Here is a 21977-nt window from a genome sequence, read left to right as displayed (position 1 = left end):
TAGGGGGCTCAGCACACAGCCCTGTGGGAAGCCAGTGCTAAGGCTGAGATGTGGGGGTGGGCTACTCTCACCCTTTGGGAGCAATCAGACAGGAAGTCCTTTATCCAAAGGCAGATGGATTGAGACAGTCCCAGGTCTGTCAGCTTGGACACCAGTCTGTGAGGGAGAATGGTGTTGAATGCTGAGGTAAAGTTCACAAAGAGCAGCCCAACATGGCTCTCCTGTTGCTCGAGGTGAGTAAGGGCAGTGTGGAAAGTTGTGGGACCTGTTAGCTCTGCAAGCATACTGGTGTCTGTCTAACATGGGTGGGAAGCTTGCAATGATGAGTCCGGACCAGTTTCTCAAAGCACTTCATGATGACAGCAGTAAGTGCCACTGGACAGTGGTCATTCAAGCTGCTGCTGCTGGTCTGTTTTTGGCAGTGGAACTATCGAGAGGACTTCAGGCAGGGAGGGACGGTGGACTGGGATAGGGACTGGCTGACTTCTCGTGATATCCTGTGGTCTGTACATAACATGGTTCAAGGAGATGTTTTATTTTACTCCAAGATGCATGTCCATCAGAAATACTGGCCAGAGGTGATCAATTACTGCAGGAGTCTTGGTCAAGGTGGCCCATTGCTATTTAGCCCCTAATACTCTCTAAGCTTAAATATTAACAGTCCCATGAGCCTTGCACTCTGGCAAGGCTCAGTGGAACTGGCAACATCTAGGGTGACTGCCTTTTCTGGTCACGACAAAAATAATCCTCCTCCCTGGACCTAAAATTATTTTCAAAATCAAACTAAGAATGGGATTAAAGGCCATTTAGTTTTAAAAAATGTAAAATTTCTAAATAAGTGATTACAATGGGTGGTGTAGTGGTTAGCACTGTTGCCTCACAGCAAAAAGGTTCGGGTTCGAGCCCCGTGGCCGGCGAGGGCCTTTCTGTGTGGAGTTTGCATGTTCTCCACGTGTCCATGTGGGTTTCCTCTGGGTGCTCCGGTTTCCCCCACAGTCCAAAGACATGCAGGTTAGGTTAACTGGTGACTCTAAATTGACCGTAGGTGTGAAAGAGAGTGTGAATGGTTGTCTGTGTCTGTGTGTCAGCCCTGTGATGACCAGGAAACTTGTCTAGGGTGTACCCCGTCTTTCGCCCATAGTCAGCTGGGATAGGCTCCAGCTTGCCTGCGACCCTGTAGAACAGGATAAAGCGGCTAGAAATAATGAGATGAGATGAAGTGATTACAACCCTTTTTAATTAAAAAGCAGAGTCATTGTTGTATTTAAAAATATATATTATTTCATGAGCCTGTCTAAAAACGAATGGGGTTGCTCAAAATTCCACAGCACACTTTGTGTCATAGCACACCAGGTATATACCATACAGTGGTGCTTGAATGTTTGTGAACCCTTTAGAATTTTCTATATTTCTGCATAAATATGACCTAAAACATCATCAGATTTTCACACAAGTCCTAAAAGTGGATAAAGAAAACCCAGTTAAACAAATGAGAGAAAAATATTATACTTGGTCATTTATTTATTGAGGAAAATGATCCAATATTACATATCTTTGAGTGGCAAAAGTATGTGAACCTTTGCTTTCAGTATCTGGTGTGACCCCCTTGTGCAGCAATAACTGCAACTAATGGCCCTTTTCCACTACCCTTTTTCAGCTCACTTCAGCTCGCTTCAGCTCACTTCAGCCTGACACGGCTCGCGTTTCGACTACCAAAAACCAGCACGACTCAGCTCGTTTCAGCCCTGCTTAGCCCCTAAAACTCGCACCGTTTTGGAGTGGGGCTGAAGCGAGCCAAAGCGAGCCGACTGAGGCTGGAGGCGTGAGCAGACACTCCCCTGTGCACTGATTGGTGAGGAGGAGTGTCCTCACATGCCCACACACGCCCCGCGAGCGCGCTGGGATCTGTAAACACCGCAAACCCGGAAGAAGAATAATTATGAATTACGAGAATTTCTGAAGCCTTATGCGCCTCGCCTCATCTATACGCTCTTGCCAGTATCTGTTGGCGTTGTCGGTGACAACAAGCCACAGCACCAAGACCAGCAACACTAACGACTCCATGTCCTCCATGTTTATTGTTTACTATTCGGGTCGTGAGACTACCGCTTAAAAGCTCACTGAATCAGTCAGAGCATCGTGGACGAGTTCGCGGAGCGCAAGGCTCGCCGTATGCCCTTCAAATAATGCGCGCAGTAGGCTATTGATGTTTTATTATGAGCCATGTACAGTATGTCGCCTAATGTTTTTTTGTTTCTGAGTTACATGTTCGTTTGAAGGACTTAATGTACAAAATAACATAGTTGCACCCCGGAGTGTTGAAATTGGTAAACACAGTGCATTCAGTGAGGTTTGCACCGCCCTCCTTTTATTTCTGACTCTTCCTGTCACCACTCTGAGCGCTCATTCGTATGCCCTTCAAATAATGTGCGCAGTATAGGCTATTGATGTTTTATTATGAGCCATGTACAGTATCCTAATGTTTTTTGTTTCTGAGTTACATGTTCGTTTGAAGGACTTGATGTACTAAATAACATAGTTGCACCCGGTAGTGTTGAAATTGGTAAACACCGCAGTTGCGGACATTTTGTAGCCTAAAATGATGTTATGATAAGCTTTAATAAAGGGCCCAGTCATTTGCCCCGCCCCCGGCCCGGCTCTGACTTGTTCCGCCACTGTCACTGATGTCACTGTTTGCGCTGCTTAACGACATCACATGACGTCCACCCACTTTCGCTAACTCCACCCAATGTGTCCACCCACTTCCAGCCAGCACGGTTCAGCGCGGTTGTAGTCGAAATGCAACTTCAATAGCCCCGCTCAGCCCGACTCAGCTCGACTCGGCACGGCACGGCTCAGCCGCGTTTGTAGTGGAAAAGCGGCATAAATGTTTCCAGTAACTGCTGATCAGTCCTGCACACTGGCTTGGAGGAATTTTAGCCCATTCCTCCGTACAGAACAACTTCAACTCTGGGATGTTGGTAGGTTTCCCCATATGAACTGCTCACTTCAGGTTCTTCCCACAACATTTCGATTGGATTAAAGTCAGGACATTGACTTGGCCATTCCAAAACATGAACTTTATTCTTCTTTAACCATTCTTTGGTAGAACAACTTGTGTGCTTCGGGTCATTGTCTTGCTGCATGGCCCACTGTCTCTTGAGATTCAGTTCATGGAAAGATGTCCTGACATTTTCCTTTAGAATTCGCAGGTATAATTCAGAATTCATTGTTCCATCAATGATGGCAAGCCATCCTGGCCCAGATGCAGCAAAACAGGCCTGAACCATGATACTACCACCACCATGTTTCACAGATGGGATAAGGTTCTTATGCTGGAATGCAGTGTTTTCCTTTCTCCAAACATAACACTTCTCATTTAAACCAAAAAGTTCTATTTTGGACTCATCCATCCACAAAACATTTTGCTAATAGCCTTCTGGCTTGTCCACGTGATCTTTAGCAAGCTGTAGACGAGCAGCAATGTTCTTTTTGGACAGCAGTGGCTTTCTCCTTGCAACCCTGCCATGCACACCATTGTTGTTCAAGTGTTCTCCTGATGGTAGCCTCATGAACATTAACATTGGCTAATGTGAGAGAGGCCTTCAGTTGCTTAGAAGTTACCCTGGGGTCCTTTGTGACCTCGCCAACTATTACATGCCTTGCTCTTGGAGTGATCTTTGTTCGCCGACCACTCCTGGGGAGGGTAACAATGGTCTTGAATTTCCTCAATTTGTACATAATCTGTCTGACTGTGGACTGGTGAAGTCCAAACTCTTTAGGAGATGGTTTTGTAAACTTTTCCAGCCTGATGAGCATCAACAGCGCTTTTTCTGAGACCCTCAGAAATCTCCTTTGTTCGTGCCATGATACACGAACATGTTGTGAAGATCAGACTTTGATAGAGCCCTGCTCTTTAAATAAAACAGGGTGCCCACTCACACCTGATTGTCATCCCATTGATTGTAAAACACCTGACTCTAATTTCACCGTCAAATGAACTGCTAATCCTAGAGGTTCACACACTTTTCCTACTCACAGATATGTCTTGTCTCATTATCTCTAGCTGCTTTATCCTGTTCTACAGGGTCGCAGGCAAGCTGGAGCCTATCCCAGCTGACTATGGGCGAAAGGCAGGGTACACCCTGGACAAGTCGCCAGATCATCACAGGGCTGACACAGACACATTCACAGTCACATTCACACCTACGGTCAATTTAGAGTCACCAGTTAACCTAACCTGCATGTCTTTGGACTGTGGGGGAAACCGGAGCACCCGGAGGAAACCCACGCTCACAGATATGTAATATTGGATCATTTTCCTCAATAAATAAATGACCAAGTATAATATTTTTGTCTCATTTGTTTAACTGGGTTCTCTTTATCTACTTTTAGGATTTGTGTGAAAATCTGATGTTTTAGCTCATAATCATGCAGAAATATAGAAAATTCTAAAGGGTTCACAAACTTTCAAGTACCACTGTACATATCCAAATCAACCCTCACCAAACCGATGTTGAAATCATACGAGGGCAAGTCAAAAATTCTAAGACAAATGAAAAAAATCTTTATTTATGAAAATAAAGCTATTTCTCTACATATCCTCCATTTAAGTCTAAACACTTCTGCAAGCGATGTTTTCATCAGAGAATTCCTTCTTTATAGTCCTTTTTTGAATTCCTTTTGAAATTATAACATCTGTCTTAGAACTTTTTGACTTTTGTTTGCACTTGTGAATTCATGGAAATGAAACCGATTGCGTAAAAAGTCATACCAATTGCATACCCCAGCATCAAACCAACTCTCATCGTGGCAAATTGTGTGGCATCGAAAATCATCAGATCACTGGTGTGGTAAGAAGTTTTATATTAACTTTAGCATTAATTATACAACCCCGATTCCAAAAAAGTTGGGACAAAGTACAAATTGTAAATAAAAACGGAATGCAATGATGTGGAAGTTTCAAAATTCCATATTTTATTCATAATAGAACATGGATGACATATCAAATGTTTAAACTGAGAAAATGTATCATTTAAAGAGAAAAATTAGGTGATTTTAAATTTCATGACAACATCACATCTCAAAAAAGTTGGGACAAGGCCATGTTTACCACTGTGAGACATCCCCTTTTCTCTTTACAACAGTCTGTAAACATCTGGGGACTGAGGAGACAAGTTGCTCAAGTTTAGGGATAGGAATGTTAACCCATTCTTGTCTAACGTAGGATTCTAGTTCCTCAACTGTCTTAGGTCTTTTTTGTCGTATCTTCTGTTTTATGATGCACCAAATGTTTTCTATGGGTGAAAGATCTGGACTGCAGGCTGGCCAGTTCAGTACCCGGACCCTTCTTCTACGCAGCCATGATGCTGTAATTGATGCAGTATGTGGTTTGGCATTGTCATGTTGGAAAATGCAAGGTCTTCCCTGAAAGAGACGTCGTCTGGATGGGAGCATATGTTGCTCTAGAACCTGGATATACCTTTCAGCATTGATGGTGTCTTTCCAGATGTGTAAGCTGCCCATGCCACACGCACTAATGCAACCCCATACCATCAGAGATGCAGGCTTCTGAACTGAGTGCTGATAACAACTCGGGTTGTCCTTCTCCTCTTTAGTCCAAATGACACGGCGTCCCTGATTTCCATAAAGAACTTCAAATTTTGATTCATCTGACCACAGAACAGTTTTCCACTTTGCCACAGTCCATTTTAAATGAGCCTTGGCCCAGAGAAAATGTCTGCGCTTCTGGATCGCCTTTAGATACGGCTTCTTCTTTGAACTATAGAGTTTTAGCTGGCAACGGTGGACGGCACGGTGAATTGTGTTCACAGATAATGTTCTCTGGAAATATTCCTGAGCCCATTTTGTGATTTCCAATACAGAAGCATGCCTGTATGTGATGCAATGCCGTCTAAGGGCCCGAAGATCACGGGCACCCGGTATGGTTTTCAAGCCTTGACCCTTACGCACAGAGATTCTTCCAGATTCTCTGAATCTTTTGATGATATTATGCACTGTAGATGATATGTTCAAACTCTTTGCAATTTTACACTGTCGAACTCCTTTCTGATATTGCTCCACTATTTGTCGGCGCAGAATTAGGGGGATTGGTGATCCTCTTCCCATCTTTACTTCTGAGAGCTGCTGCCACTCCAAGATGCTCTTTTTATACCCAGTCATGTTAATGACCTATTGCCAATTGACCTAATGAGTTGCAATTTGGTCCTCCAGCTGTTCCTTTTTTGTACCTTTAACTTTTCCAGCCTCTTATTGCCCCTGTCCCAACTTTTTTGAGATGTGTTGCTGTCATGAAATTTCAAATGAGCCAATATTTGGCATGAAATTTCAAAATGTCTCACTTCCGACATTTGATATGTTGTCTATGTTCTATTGTGAATCCAATAACAGTTTTTGAGATTTGTAAATTATTGCATTCTGTTTTTATTTACAATTTGTACTTTGTCCCAACTTTTTTGGAATCGGGGTTGTAGCTAACAATATATGTTCAAATCCTGTAGTGTCATGCTTCTCTGTTTAGCCTTGACATTTAGAAAAGAAACAAGCTGCAAGTGTGAATGAATAAGTTCTTTGTTTTTGCGCGCGTGTGAGAAGCTGCTACTGGGTTGTCGTGGATGCGGCAGAGTCAAGGAAAACTTGGGACAGTTTTTCTCAGCTGCAGTTGGGAAAACAGACTATTACAAAATGTTGATGGAAGCTATGATTACGATTAATATCTTGTGTAAGACAGGAAGCTGAACATGCCTAGAAGTAGATATGGGAGGACCTATGTTAGCGACTACCTGGGCTTGTGATTTTATGGGACTTTCATTAAATTATACAATAAATAAATACATTTGCTTGAGCATTATTCAGGTGTTACTCGTATTTCTATTATAAACAGGTGAATTTTCACCACACTGGCTAAAAGAATCGATGTAGGATCACATTGTGATCAAACTTGTGATTTAAACCACTCGTCCACATATCAGTGACAAGAAGAAGTTAATGTTAATTGGAGCTACTTTCATCTAGTCATCATATTTTGTTTCTTAAAAATATACAATATCTCATAATAAATTTATGACAAACTCACAACCGAGGAGTCTCCACTGTTCTTGGCTTCCTCTCGGTTCACCAGCTCTCCCTGGCAGGGTCCAAAGTGTGCACCTACTGGAACCGTCTCCCCCTTATTAAACACTCCCAGGCCTGCATCAGGAATACTGGACTTCTGGATTTCTAGCCCAGAAGGAAGAGTTTGTCTGGCTCGGTTAGGGACTCCCATGGGAACAGAAGTATCTGGGATGAAGAGGGGCGGTCCATGAACCTCACATTTGTTGAGAAAGAAGGATTTGCAAAATTCGCAGTCTGGGAGTAGAGAAAACACAACAGGAAGAAATGAGGCCCAAATGTGTGTATGTATCTAAGACCACACACACAGTACATTAGTCCTGTATAAAAATTATCCTAAGAAAGCTTGCCAGTAAGGTTCACTGAGCATCTGGTTGAGACTAGAGACGTCCGTCAGGACTGAGATCTCACAGGAGTACACACAAGGTACACAAGTACAAATTGTTTTTACTTCCTTGTGGGCATAAACAAGTGGTCAGAAGCTTGCAGGGCAAAATAAAACAATGTTCATTAGCATGACTGTGGCACTATGTGATGTATTTACAGCATTCTTACGACCTGCCTGGTCAGGGTCATGGTTGTTTTCAAAGAACTTATCTTTTGGGAAACAGAATATCCCAAATTTGTGATGAAATCACATGCAGGTACAAACAAAAATAACTATCCACACAGTAAGTAAATAAATAAAAAATAGTCCAATGCACATCTCTGAGCTTGCTGACAATTCTGGTATTTCTAGGCCTAGGCATTTTTCCAATGCCATACATCTAGAATTCATATTTAATTTAAAAAAACAAAGAAAAAAATTTCACACCTAGTGGCAATTTAAGCATAACCAATTTGCTGAAGGAGAAACCAGTGGGGGCGGCATGGTGGTGTAGTGGTTAGCGCGGTCGCCTCACAGCAAGAAGGTCTGGGTTTGAGCCCCGTGGCTGGCGAGGGCCTTTCTGTGCGGAGTTTGCATGTTCTCCCCATGTCCGCGTGGGTTTCCTCCAGGTGCTCCAGTTTCCCCCACAGTCCAAAGACATGCAGGTTAGGTTAACTGGTGACTCTAAATTGACCGTAGGTGTGAGTGTGAATGGTTGTGTGTGTCTATGTATCAGCCCTGTGATGACCTGGCGACTTGTCCAGGGTGTACCCCGCCTTTCGCCCGTAGTCAGCTGGGATAGGCTCCAGCTTGCTTGCGACCCTGTAGAACAGGATAAAGCGGCTAGAGATGATGAGATGAGAAACCAGTGGACCCAGAGGAAGGAAGTGTAGGGTTTCTACACTGACGGGGGAGAACTTGCAAAACTTCATACAGACAGCAACCCAAGCTTAGAATTGAATCCAGGACCCTGGAGGTGCACCAATGTGATGCCCCTAAACCTGTATAGCGATATTTGGACTGCTGTCCATCACACCCATCTGTGCTGATTGAGCATCCCATTCCAGGGGCATATTCTCTGTCCCCTATTAATCACAGCTGACTGGGGTCTTCTGTGAGCTCATGCATATGGGGAAGAGAGCACATGGCACTGTCCTCCGGGTGTGTTTTGCTATCCTGTGACGCAGCATGAGCTGCATTTGGAAAAGAGGAGGTTGATGGCTTTACATGTCTTGGAGGAAGCATGTGTTAGCCTTCACTCACATGGTTAGAGAGACCTGGCTGGTGGATGGATACTAGCAGGTGACCATAATGGGGAGAAAATGGGTGGGGGGAAAAAACCTATAGTCTTCTAATGTGATGAAGACGTTAAGACACATTTATTTAGCATTTATGGAAGGGGACCCAGGTATCAGTCAGTAAGTTTCCCAAGATGGAGGCGTCTTCAGGACAGAGGAGTTTGTGCTTTCTGGTTTCTCAGTCACACAACATCCCACATTTTTTTTGTCTCAGAATATTCTAAGCTGGAGAGAATGACATTCTATGTAAACAGAAACAAATAAAACATGCAATGTATCATTCATTCATAAATTAAAAATTGTAATTGTAAGCAAATCACTGTGATATGAGGGGAATAATACACTTTGGGCCTTGCTGTCATATGAAAATAAACAAGACGAGAGTCATCTAAATCCCCCACCCTACAGTGGTGCTTGAAAGTTTGTGAACCCTTTAGAATTTTCTACATTTCTGCATAAATATGACTTAAAATAGGGCCTTTCAAAGTGTGGGGCACACCTCCCCTAGGGGGCGCCAGAGTTCTTCGGGGGGGGCGCAACGTGAGGAAAAATAAACTAGAATAAGTTACTATTGCGGACATTTAGCGAACTTCAGCTAGCCTTTGTCAGAGACAAAATGGATCGATTTTTAGTACCTAAAGCTACAGTGAGTGAGGAGACAGAGTCTGGGCCAAGCAAAAAACCAGACCCTCCAGGATTTCGCGATGTTGCGATTTGCAACTTCAATGCAAATTCAACCAATCCCCGCGAATTCAGGGCGGTGTTGCAATTATATCCAATCACCGCAACTTTCCCGCAAATTTGACCAATCATTGGCGTCGTCTTGAGGTGACGTCGACAAACTACCTTCCGCCTTACTTCTGTGTATACGTTCAAGAGAAGCAGCATGCGCGCAGTGTTGCCAGATTGGGCGGTTTCAAGTGCATTTTGGCGGGTTTTGAACTGGAAAACTTCAGCAGTATCTGGCAACACTGCATGTGCGAGTCAGTGTTTATGTAGGCTTAAATTCTGTTACTGAAAGCGTGTTATGTTTACAGTGAAGGACTGTGTGCACTTTACATTTTTTTTTACTTCATCTCATTTCATTATCTCTAGCCGCTTTATCCTGTCTTATTACAAGAAATTAATGGATGCCAACTTTTTTGCCAAAATGGTATTTTATTTTCCATTGTTTAGGCAGCTTCAGCATCATACTGTGAGATTCTGTTCAAATTGTTTTTTTCTTCTATGAAGCCTGAGCCATTTATTTTATTAGTTTATAATTATTGTTTAATTTAGTCTTCAGGAGAGACTGCCTGCACACAGTACTAGTATTAATAGGTTTTTTTCTTACATGAAAGCTGAGGCATTTATATTATATTTTAAGGTAACTTCATGTTGTGCTGTGAGGTTCTATGCACTTTAACTTTTGAACCAACAGGCGCATTTGGATAAGTAAAGCCTATTTTTCTGCATTTTTGTAGTCCTGGTAATCTTTTATATTGGTAAAGATGTTTATAGGACCATTTCTCAGTGTCTTTGATTTTATAATCAATAGTATTTCAGTAATAACTTAATATTTAACATAGTCAATTTTAATTACAAAAAGAGAAAATCGCAACAATTTCTCGCAACTTTCACTTCCTCCTGCAATGTAATCGCAACAAAAACCTAAAAAACACTGCAACGTTCATTGCAATTTTTTGGAAAACCCCCGCAACATCAGACATTTTAGCCCACAACAATCACAAAAAAGGCCCGCGGAATCCTGGGGGGACTGAAAAAAGAAGGAAGTATGACTACGATTATTTAAAGTTTGGATTTTCATGGACTGGATCTGAAGATGCTCCACTGCCACAGTGTGTTGTCTGCCAAGAGGTGCTAGCTAACGATGCTATGAGATGTTTAAAATGTGTAAAACAAGATGTTTTAAAAAGCACAGATGTTTAAAATGTGTAAAAGAAAAAACATTTGTACAACCATTATTTTAAAATACAAATGGAACATTAAGTATAGCAACAACAAAAATTGTAAGGGGGGGGCGCTGTTGTTTATTTGCTCTCTGAGGGGGGCTGACTCTCCCACACTTTGAAAACCCCTGACCTAAAACATCATCAGATTTTCACACAAGTCTTAAAAGTGGATAAAGAGAACCCAGGTAAACAAATGAGACAAAAATATTATACTTGGTCATTTATTTATTGAGGAAAATGATCCAATATTACATATCTGTGAGTGGCAAAAGTATGTGAACCTTTGCTTTCAGTATCTGGTGTAACCCCCTTGTGCAGCAATAACTGCAACTAAACGTTTCCGGTAACCGTTGATCAGTCTTGCACATCGGCTTGGAGGAATTTTAGCCCATTCCTCTGTATAGAACAGCTTCAACTCTGGGATGTTGGTGAGTTTCCTCACATAAACTGCTCGCTTCAGTTCCTTCCACAACATTTCGATTGGATTAAGGTCAGGACGTTGACTTGGCCATTCCAAAACATTAACTTTATTCTTCTTTAACCATTCTTTGGTAGAACGACTTGTGTGCTTAGGGTCATTGTCTTGCTGCATGACCCACCTTCTCTTGAGATTCAATTCATGGACAGATGTCCTGACATTTTCCTTTAGAATTCGCTGGTATAATTCAGAATTCATTGTTCCATCAAATGATGGCAAGCCATTCTGGCCCAGATGCAGCAAAACAGGCCCAAACCATGATACTACTACCACCATGTTACACAGATGGGATAAGGTTTTTATGCTGGAATGCAGTGTTTTCCTTTCTCCAAACATAATGCTTCTCATTTAAACCAAAAAGTTCTATTTTGGTCTCATCCTTCCACAAAACATTTTTCCAATAGCCTTCTGGCTTGTCCATGTGATCTTTAGCAAACTGCAGATGAGCAGCAATGTTCTTTTTGGAGAGCAGTGGCTTTCTCCTTGCAACCCTGCCATGCACACCATTGTTGTTCAGTGTTCTCCTGATGGTGGATTCATGAACATTAACATTAGCCAGTGGCCTTCAGTTGCTTCGAAGTTACCCTGGGGTCCTTTGTGACCTCGCCAACTATTACATGCCTTGCTCTTGGAGTGATCTTTGTTGGTCGACCACTCTTGGGGAGGGTAACAATGGTCTTGAATATCCTCCATTTGTCCATAATCTGTATGATTGTGGATTGGAGGAGTCCAAACTCTTTAGAGATGGTTTCGTAACTTTTTCCAACCTGATGAGCATCAACAACGCTTTTTCTGAGGACCTCAGAAATCTCCTTTGTTCGTGCCATGATACATTTCCATGTGTTGTGAAACACAACGTGTTGTGAAAATCAGACTTTGATAGATCTTTGTTCTTTAAATAAAACAGGGTGCCCACTCACACCTGATTGTCATCCAATTGATTGAAAACACCTGACTAATTTCACCTTCAAGTTACCTGCTAATCCTAGAGGTTCACATACTTTTGCCACTCACAGATATGTAATATTGGATCATTTTCCTCAATAAATAAATGGCCAAGTATAATATTTTTGTCTAATTTGTTTAACTGGGTTCTCTTTATTTTTCGGACTTGTATGAAAATCTGATGTTGTTTTAGGTCATATTTATGCAGAAATAGAGAAAATTCTAAAGGGTTCACAAACTTTCAAGCACCACTGTATATACCAACTACATACCAAGTTTCAAGATATTATGCGTCACATTTTTCAAGTTCTGCTGCAGGAAACAAACCCTGTCTCTTTACACTGACCTTTGATCCAGGTGAGCTAAAAATGTAAATTTCTCACATTTCTTAGTATCAAAAGGCACTACCTAATACTTAATAAAACATTACTTAAATCAACACATATACAAACTTTTAAGATCATACCACTCATAGTTTTCAAGTTCTGCTCCGGAAACAAAACCTACCCCTAAGACTAACTTGAGAGACTAAGTCTAAAAATTTTTTTCCATGGTAACATGAAAAATTAAAATTTCTTAAGCTGAAAAGGCACATATACATCATCTTGTTAACATATATACCAAGTTTCAAATCTGCATCATGAATAGTTTTGGATACATGCTCCAGAAACAAACATTGCTCTTCGAAACTAAGTCAAAATCTATTTTTTATGTAAAAATCTGAAAAATATTTTATCAAAAATCCAAAATAGCAAAAGGGACCACCTCACATGTTTCTTGATATGTATACAAAGTTTCATGAAGATTTTCAGTAGCTTTAAAAAGATATAGCCTGGAAACAAAAATGCGACTGGACGGAAGGAACCCGTTTCTATATCGCCCGGCATAGATTTTTGTCCAACAGCATGACCCATCATGTGTTACTCCACACTTTTTTATTCAGGTTAACATCAATTTGTAAATGACTAATGTATTTTAAATAAGTAAATAAATAAAATCCTTGCTACCATATTAAAATGTGAATTGTTTATAATGTATCAATAAAAATATCAATTTGTCACAATGTGTTGATTAAATAATCCGAGACTGAGGCTACATCCCAAATGTACTGTATTGCACTTTTAGTGCACCAGATAGCATGTAGGGTAAAGAATAAACAAACAGTGAGTGTTACTGAGCACCAGAGTGGCCTGATGTCTTACAGAGGTAGTCTTTATTGTCAGGATCTTCCACTTTAACAGAGAGACCTTCAGGTGGGTTGTCGAGATCGTCTCTATGGTTGTAGATTTTCAGCTCCAGTGTCTCCTCTTTCTTCACAGGGACCTCTGATGTCCCTCCAGCCATGGATGTCTTGGTTTTCATGTCCTCACACAGCTAAAGATCAAACAACAAATATGTTAGGGCAGGACGGTATCCATCCCACTTGGGAAGGTGCTGCTCTCATTTCTCGCAGCATCGCTCATAGAAAAGGCCTAGTTAATCTGTGACAATCCAGAGCCAAGGCCAGGGAGCAGACGAACAGGCTAAACCGATTGTCTGCTACCTGCACAGAGTCGTCACTCAGGGTCCACTACATCAAGACTGTATCTGTTCCCCAAGCTATACAAAAAAGTTTAAATACTCAGAGTTTGTTCTAGTAATCTAATCAATATAAAATTAAATCATACTGACTGTACAGCCGCTGCCAGCACCTTTGATCTAAAGAAGAACTATTAGAATTATTAAATATTAGCTCTCATGTCTGAAGCACTAACTGTTAATGAACTTATTACAGATCAGAAGTTTAATGTACTGTGTTTAACAGAAACATGGATTAAACCAAAGGAGTCTGTAGCATTAAAGGAACCTAGTCCTCCTGGAAACATATACCATAACCATATACACCAGCCTCACCTAACTGGCAGAGGAGGCGGCAACGTTATTTATAATGATTATCTAGGCATAACACAAAAACCTGGACAATTAATATGAAGAACTTCAAACTTATTGAATTCATGTTATGCATTACAGTTAAATTACGTTAAAGATTGCATTTGGTACACATCTGCACCATCCTGAACCGAAACAGGCCGGTACGAATACATGCATCATTACACCCCTACAAGAGGGTAAACAGCAGGAAAGAGACATAAGGAACTGTTGCCTCCAATCAGCCACACCTGGTCCTTTCCTGGCCAGGTATTTATCATCCCCCTGAACACAATACCCTCCAGGCCTGTAGAGGGTGCACACACACAAACGGTTAATACTGGCTCCAACACACATCACTACCCACAGTGTGGACAGAGTTCCTCTCACAGTAATCTCCAAAAACACCAGCACATTCTCACAGGAGAGAAGCCGATTCACTGCTCACAGTGTGGAAAGACATTTACTTATTCAGTAACATTTCAGACCCACAAGTGCACCAACTCCGAGAGATTGCATGATTTAAAGTTGTCATATTAAATATAGGGCAGCACAGTGGTGTAGTGGTTAGCGCTGTCGCCTCACAGCAAGAAGGTCCGGGTTCGAGCCCCGTGGCCAGCGACGGCCTTTCTGTGCGGAGTCTGCGTGGGTTTCCTCCACGTGCTCCGGTTTCCCCCACAGTCCAAAGACATGCAGGTTAGGTTGAATGAATTTATTTATTTTCAAACATGTATAAAAAATGTAACTATTTGTACATGCAAAAGAAAGAAAATGAGAAATTTAAAAAATAAAAGAGCTAAGACATTACAAAACACCGCACATTGCTCGAAAAAGGAGTGGGAAGAAGTACAATACTTTAATTTCCCACCACTTTTTAACTATCCCAAAATCCTAACTACATTAATACACCTATAAAAATATATACCATATATGCACTTCATGAATATCTACATAAATATATAATTACAAAAATATATACTACATACCATATATACACTTCATAAATATCTATATAAATATATAATTACAAAAATAAATATATACTATATACCATATACAGTGGGGCAAAAAAGTATTGTCAGCCACCAATTGTGCAAGTTCTCCCACTTAAAAAGATGAGAGAGGCCTAGCCTAGTAAACTAGACCCACCCGCCTAGTGGCCAAAAATATTTTTGCCTACGAGTGGGTCTAGCCTCGGACCATATCAACAACACACCCCGGGCATCAAATCGTGCCTGCCAATCACAGCGCAAGGTTTTTGTTTGGATTCTTTGGGTGGGCTTTTGCAGTAGTGACGACAAGGCTGCGCGACGCTGGAGAAAGCACAACAGGAAAGATGGCTACGGCTATTGAACAGCGCTCGTTTGACTCCGCTTTGGAATCAGTTTTAGAAGAATTAGACTTGGAGTTTTCGTTGAAACATGAGCAGGAAGAGGCTCTCCGCTCATTCCTTTTCAAGAAAGACGTTTTCGCTGTTTTGCCGACTGGCTATGGCAAAAGTCTGATCTACCAGCTGGCTCCGCTGGTAGCCAAAAGGATGGGGCTAAGTGAAAACCCTATGGTGATAATTGTCTCGCCCTTGGTAGCCCTAATGGAGGACCAGGTGAAGGAGGCAAATAATTTCGGACTCACGGCCATGCAATTGGGCGTCGATGAACCAGCGAAGATCCGAAGGGGCCAGTGCCAGTTGGTGTTCGGCAGTCCGGAGGCATGGCTTTTACAAAAGAATTGGCACGACATGTTGGGGACCAAAGTGTTTCAAGACAACGTCCTTGGAGTCGTGGTGGATGAGGTTCACCTCATTTACAAATGGCAAGAGGCATACTCTTAACTACGCAATAGTAAAGTGTGTGTAAAGTATATTCCTAAAAGATGACGGCAATGCTTGGTAACAGTTACGCTTGGCCCTTAGCTATTGCCAGTACAACAGGCCGAATGTCGGGACTGCTCCCTTATTTATCCTCCTCAGTTTATGGCCTTTTAATGTTAACTATCCGAAGCGTATGGGCGAAAGATGCAAGTTTACATTAACGCAATTGCTTTGTGATATTGAATGTATTGTCCGGGTGATTTGGAAATAGCACTTAGAAGCTAGTTTAGATGGACGTAATTGCTTTGTGATTGAACAATAACATTACAATGTACTGTTTTTCAATAGAGAAAAATGTGGTAAAGGGGAGAAGGCCTTCAGGGAGTGTTTTGGCAAGCTAGGCAAACTCCAGTCCCTCGTCAAACAGGGTAAGTATTGAAATTTTGAATATATTTCACTTGTAAGTTCACACACTGATACAAACATATCCTCAAGAGTTAACGTGTCTGTAGCCTGACAAGTCAGTCTATGACATAGGGCAGTCTCTGTATTTCACCTACCACTGAATTGTTGAGACATGAGGACACAATGAAACACGTTAGTGAACACATAAGAACCTATAACGGTAGGCAGCTGCCCTACATTGGAACCTTTTCCCTGGTCCTGTCCTCAGTGCAGTATCAGGAAGACCATGGCTGCCAATGTGATGCTGGCTCTCAACCTTGTATGTAGTTGTAGGTGCCATTTTGTTTTGTTAAGCCTCCATTTTGCTCACCTGCACTCCATCCCTCCCCCGCCTGCTTAAGACATACTACCATCTTGTGTAACTAACTTCGATCCCACCCCCCTTTGCTCTTTCACACTTGAGGCACTGTGCTACAACAACATACAGGACACAGCTTGGCACCATTTCCACACATGATGACAGCTAATTGAAGTGTTAATTCAATTTTCTTTTTCTTCAGGTACACCTCTTTTGGCCTTGACTGAAACAGCAGACCTGGATTCCAGAGCCATCATAAGATCAAAGCTGCATTTGGAGAATGCCACTGAAGTCACCGTAAGCCCAAACCGGACCAACATTAGGCTTGGACTTAAGACCGTTCATTCACATAGACTAGACTGCTTTGATTGGCTGGTGAGGGATCTGAAAGCACTCGGCCCCAATATGTTTCACACAATTATTTACTGTCGGACATTGAAAGCTGTTGGAAAGGTCTTTGGTTACCTCAAGGTGAAATTAGGTGAGGGCTGTTGGGTCAACAGGGATCCAGAGCACAAGGTGGAAAACCTATTACTCAGGATTTTCCACAGTCAGACCCTACCACACAACAAAACAAGGGTCCTGAATTCATTTTCTGGAGAAGGTGCTTGCAGAGTTGTCATGGCAACAACTGCGCTGGGAATGGGGATGAACTTCCCCAAGGTGTCCCATGTTATCATGTACGGTGTTCCAGAAGATGTCGAGGCCATCCTTCAGGAGGTTGGCAGGGCAGGGAGAGATGGGTCTTCTGCACATGCAGTCATCTTCAGAGTAAAGGCACACACAAGCACAGATGAGGGAGTGAAAGCATTGCTGGACAAAAGCAGCAACAGCTGCTTTCAGAAGGCCCTGTTTGCACACTTTGAGGACCACACTGACAGTGTTGAGCCTGGACATTTGTGCTGCTCTTACTGCCACTCTGTATGTGCACTTCAACCAGTTACGCCGTGGCTACACCAGAATTTGAAAGGTCTCATACTCCGGGTCATGCTCCAGTCAGAAGCAGGGAAGTCACAGAGGATGACAAAGCTTTAGTTAGGGAGCTTTTGCTCGAGTACAAGATGAGCCTGGTACCCAGCAAACCTCTGTTCACCAGCATAGCACATTGCACTGGTTTTGGTGATGTCCTCATCAACAGTGTTGTTGAGCACTGCACACACATATTTGATTTGGATTACATTATGGACAATCTCCCTGTCTTCAGTAAAGAACACGCACAAGAAATCCTCATGGTGTGTTTTGAGGTTTTTGAGGACTTTGAGTTCTCAGAAATAAATGTGCCTCCGAGTGACTATGTGGTGCCAGACCAACATTTCACAGGCTACTTTGATGAGTACTCAGAAAGCACTCCCTCATGTCACAGCAGTACAGAGTCTGGGTTTTCACCTCTGGAGAAGTCTGATGATTAAGAGCAGTGTGATAACATTTGTTAGCCCAAGATGTTCCCAAACAATGTATACACACTAAGCTATTGTTCAGTAGGTGTTTATCAAAATACTTTTTTTTCAAAGTGTATTAGAATTTAGACATAATTCCATTGTTTTGTCACCTGCTCTTTGGTGTGATATAATTGAGATACTTTGTGGTAATTTTTTGTAGTAATGGCATTTCTCCACAAGTGCCTCTTTATTGTACAGCTTTTTTGTTCTGTATTTCACCTGATTTTTTTTTTTTTTTTTTTTGTCCTTTGCCTACCGAACAATTTTCCTGGCAATTATGGCTAAAATTTTATTTGGTCTTCCTGAATGTGGTTTGGTTTAAACTAGGGATGTCCCGATCAGGTTTTTTTGCCCTCTGATCCGATACCGATCATTTGATTTTGAGTATCTGCCGATACCGAGTCCCAATCCGAAACTTCTTATAATCCATAAAAAATAATAAAGACGAGGAAAGAAACGGATCCAGGATGTTCCTCATTTTTTTTTTTAATTTAACACCTTATTTTATCATCCAACAACTCCGTTAGCAAACAGAGCACTTACGTGAGGTAGTTTGAACAATAAATAAATTAAAAACATAACCTTAAAATACCTGGCAGGAATGTAAACAAATTAAAAAAAAAACTGCCACAGTGCCAGTAATTTGCTTTTAAGAACGCATCTCACAGTGGTATACAGTAATTTCAATTAAGGAAATGAACGTTTTTCTTGATGAAAACAAGCATTTCTACCCTTTCAGGTTTGAGCCTGTTTTTGTCATCCAACACGTTTGCAACAGCACTAAAAACTCGCTGTATTGTGTCGGGTGTTTGTTTTTCAGGTGAAGTATCAGGTTTGTTGTATTAAATGCGGCCCTTTCCTGTCCACCCCTTGAAATTCCAACTTTACATATTTCACAGTTTGCTATGGCAATGTTGTCATCAACTTTGAAATACTGCCACACCGCAGACATGCTTTGCTTTCCGCTTCGAACTGCTTCCGTGTTCAACTTTGCCGGCAACGGGCAGCCAATAACCAATAGCGTCTCCGCTACAAAGTGATGTCATGCCGCACGTGTTGATGTTGCTGTGTTGAGACAAGAGGTCTGGTCTCACTCTGGGCCAACGCATAGCTATTGATGTGTTAAAAATGAGAAGATATTATATAGATATATATCCGATCCCTGATCGGGAGGTAATGCCCGATTCCGATCGAGTCTGAAACCACGTGATCGGGCCCGATTTCCGATCACGTGATCGGATCGGGACATCCCTAGTTTAAACAGAAACCCTCATTTAACACTTCTGAATTAAAATTTGAGCAGTGCTGATTGGCATTCTTGTTTGGTTCAATACTTCCTTATCCCTGTTCTGTTTCATAGAGTTCAGCTATCTTTCCAAAGATCCTTTGGCAATTATTTTGCTTTCTTCATGACTTACAACACGAAAAATGTTAGGGAAGCACTGGGTGAGGGATGCAAGGTTCTCTCAGGAGTCCAGCAACTCACTGACTTCATACACACAGACATATCTTAGGAAAACAGTGAAGATGGTTATCTGTAAAAGCCATTCATGCCCACGATGACATAGCATTGTGGCATTATTTGTAAATACTTGTACATAATCACTGACATGTGTAATGCTTCTGATTGAAAAATGTCATTGTGACCTGAAATGAGACTGCATAATAAAGATGTAACTGAAATTTGAGGTTATTTATTTGACAATTTCAAATCCGGGAACAAGGCATGGTGGGCAAACAATGAAATTGAATAGTATGACAATGAAGTGAAACTATACAGACTAGTATAAGAATGTGAAATATATAAACTATGCACAGTATTTACAAGATAAAAATGACTATATACACTACTTACAAGAAAAATGAATATAATAAATAAAAACTAACTAACTAAAGAAAAAAAAAACACACTCTAAAAATGCTGTGGTGTGCCCGTCAGAGTTTTAGACAGCTCCACTCATTCAATTTGTCTTTCATACACTGCCATATGTCTTTGTCATGAAGTTTGACTAGTGGATTCTTGTGGAAGCCAGGGAAGGCATGAAAAAACCGGCCAGGTATCTCTGTAAAAAGCTGTCCCTCGCTGAACACACTGACCAGAGTCAGCACATCAACTTCCTCCTGATCGGCGTGATGGGTGCCAGTTGGCCTTTTGATGCTCAACTCCTCATCAACCTTCTCCATCATGTTTCTAAAGACACCCAATGACTGACTGATCCGGCTTGCTGAGAGTTCAGACAGATTAGGACCCTGACCCTTCAGAAACGATTTCAGAAAGTTGTTTAGGTGTTCCAGGTGTAGATGAAGGAGTATGTTGACCCCCTTCCCTCCCCTGGTATTCCAAAATCTGTTCCAGGTCAAGCTGTGGGCCATCCGTGGACTCAGAGCTGCATTCAGCTGTACTGTAAGAAGAAATGTGCTGTAGGCGTAGTGGCTGTGTCCATGCGCTTTATAGTACAGGAGGGCAACCTTGTAAAGCCGCATAAGTCTGCCCCCATCACCTTCTTTGACAGCATCCAACATGTCCATCAGAAAAAAACTAAAGCTCAGCCTTGCTATGCTGTGCGCTTGCTTGTGGTCATTTTGGGATGCTGATGTGTCTTCTGGCAACGTGTCTGAGGAAACAACCATGCTGTGTTTGTTAAGCTCATGTTTGTCTCTGGACTTCTGGTGTGTGTATGTCTGCTGACATCCCTGAGCTCTACAGGGATATTGTTTCTTCTGCCTCACAGGGACTTCGCTGACCACAGGCATATCCCAAAACAAGATGAACTTGTCCACCACCTCGGCTGTCTTCTCACTCAACCAGTCTCTTTTCATGTCTGGCGTTCCTGATGCAACATTTTCCGGCACAAAGGAATCCGGGATTTCTAAATCAGATTAAAGACAAGATACATCACAAATATCAGTCCAGGATAACAGTCTACTCACTTTTCAACATAGCACTGCTGTATCATAACACTTTCCAGTTACCTGCAACATCCTGCAGCCCAAAGTGCTCCATGGCAGCCGCCAGGAACAGAGCAGTTGTGTCAGTGATGACAAAATGCTTGTAGGCATTGAAGGCACCACGGGGACCCTGTTTGGCACTGCTGCACCTGTGACAAATACACACACACACACACATTATACATATATTGGCCCTTTTCCACTACCCTTTTTCAGCTCACTTCAGCTCGCTTCAGCCCGACATGGCTCGCGTTTCGACTACCAAAAACCAGCACGACTCAGCTCGTTTCAGCCCTGCTTAGCCCCTAAAACTCGCACCGTTTTGGAGTGGGGCTGAAGCGAGCCAAACCGTGCCGACTGAGGCTGGGGGCGTGAGCAGACACTCCCCTGTGCACTGATTGGTGAGGAGGAGTGTCCTCACATGCCCACACACGCCCCGCGAGCACGCTGGGATCTGTAAACACCGCAAACCCGGAAGAAGAAGAATTACGAATTACGAGAATTTCTGAAGCCTTATGCGCCTCGCCTCATCTATACGCTCTTGCCAGTATCTGTTGGCGTTGTCGGTGACAACAAGCCACAGCACCAAGACCAGCAATACTAACGACTCCATGTCCTCCATGTTTATTGTTTACTATCCGGGTCGTGAGACTACCGCTGAAAAGCTCACTGAATCAGTGACATACAGAGCATCGTGGACGAGTTCGCGGAGCGCAAGGCTCGTCGTATGCCCTTCAAATAATGCGCGCAGTAGGCTATTGATGTTTTATTATGAGCCATGTACAGTATGTCACCTAATGTTTTTTTGTTTCTGAGTTACATGTTCGTTTGAAGGACTTAATGTACAAAATAACATAGTTGCACCCCGGAGTGTTGAAATTGGTAAACACAGTGCATTCAGTGAGGTTTGCACCGCCCTCCTTTTATTTCTGACTCT

General features: G+C 42.2%; 1 protein-coding gene across 1 annotated transcript in view; it reads right to left on the bottom strand.

Annotated features, from left to right (window-relative positions):
• Window positions 1-7150, bottom strand: part of LOC132867778 (histone-lysine N-methyltransferase PRDM7-like) — a 48549-nt gene extending 41399 nt beyond the window's left edge. Inside the window, exon 1 of the mRNA XM_060900782.1 lies at window positions 7097-7150. The gene's annotated coding sequence lies outside the window, so the exon portion shown is untranslated. The remainder of the gene's footprint in view (window positions 1-7096) is intronic.
• Window positions 7151-21977: the final 14827 nt, after the last annotated feature.

The sequence above is a fragment of the Neoarius graeffei genome, chromosome 19, assembly GCF_027579695.1.
Source record: "Neoarius graeffei isolate fNeoGra1 chromosome 19, fNeoGra1.pri, whole genome shotgun sequence".
NCBI classification, from domain to species: Eukaryota; Metazoa; Chordata; class Actinopteri; order Siluriformes; family Ariidae; genus Neoarius; species Neoarius graeffei.
This window is presented reverse-complemented; position numbering and strand designations above follow the sequence as displayed.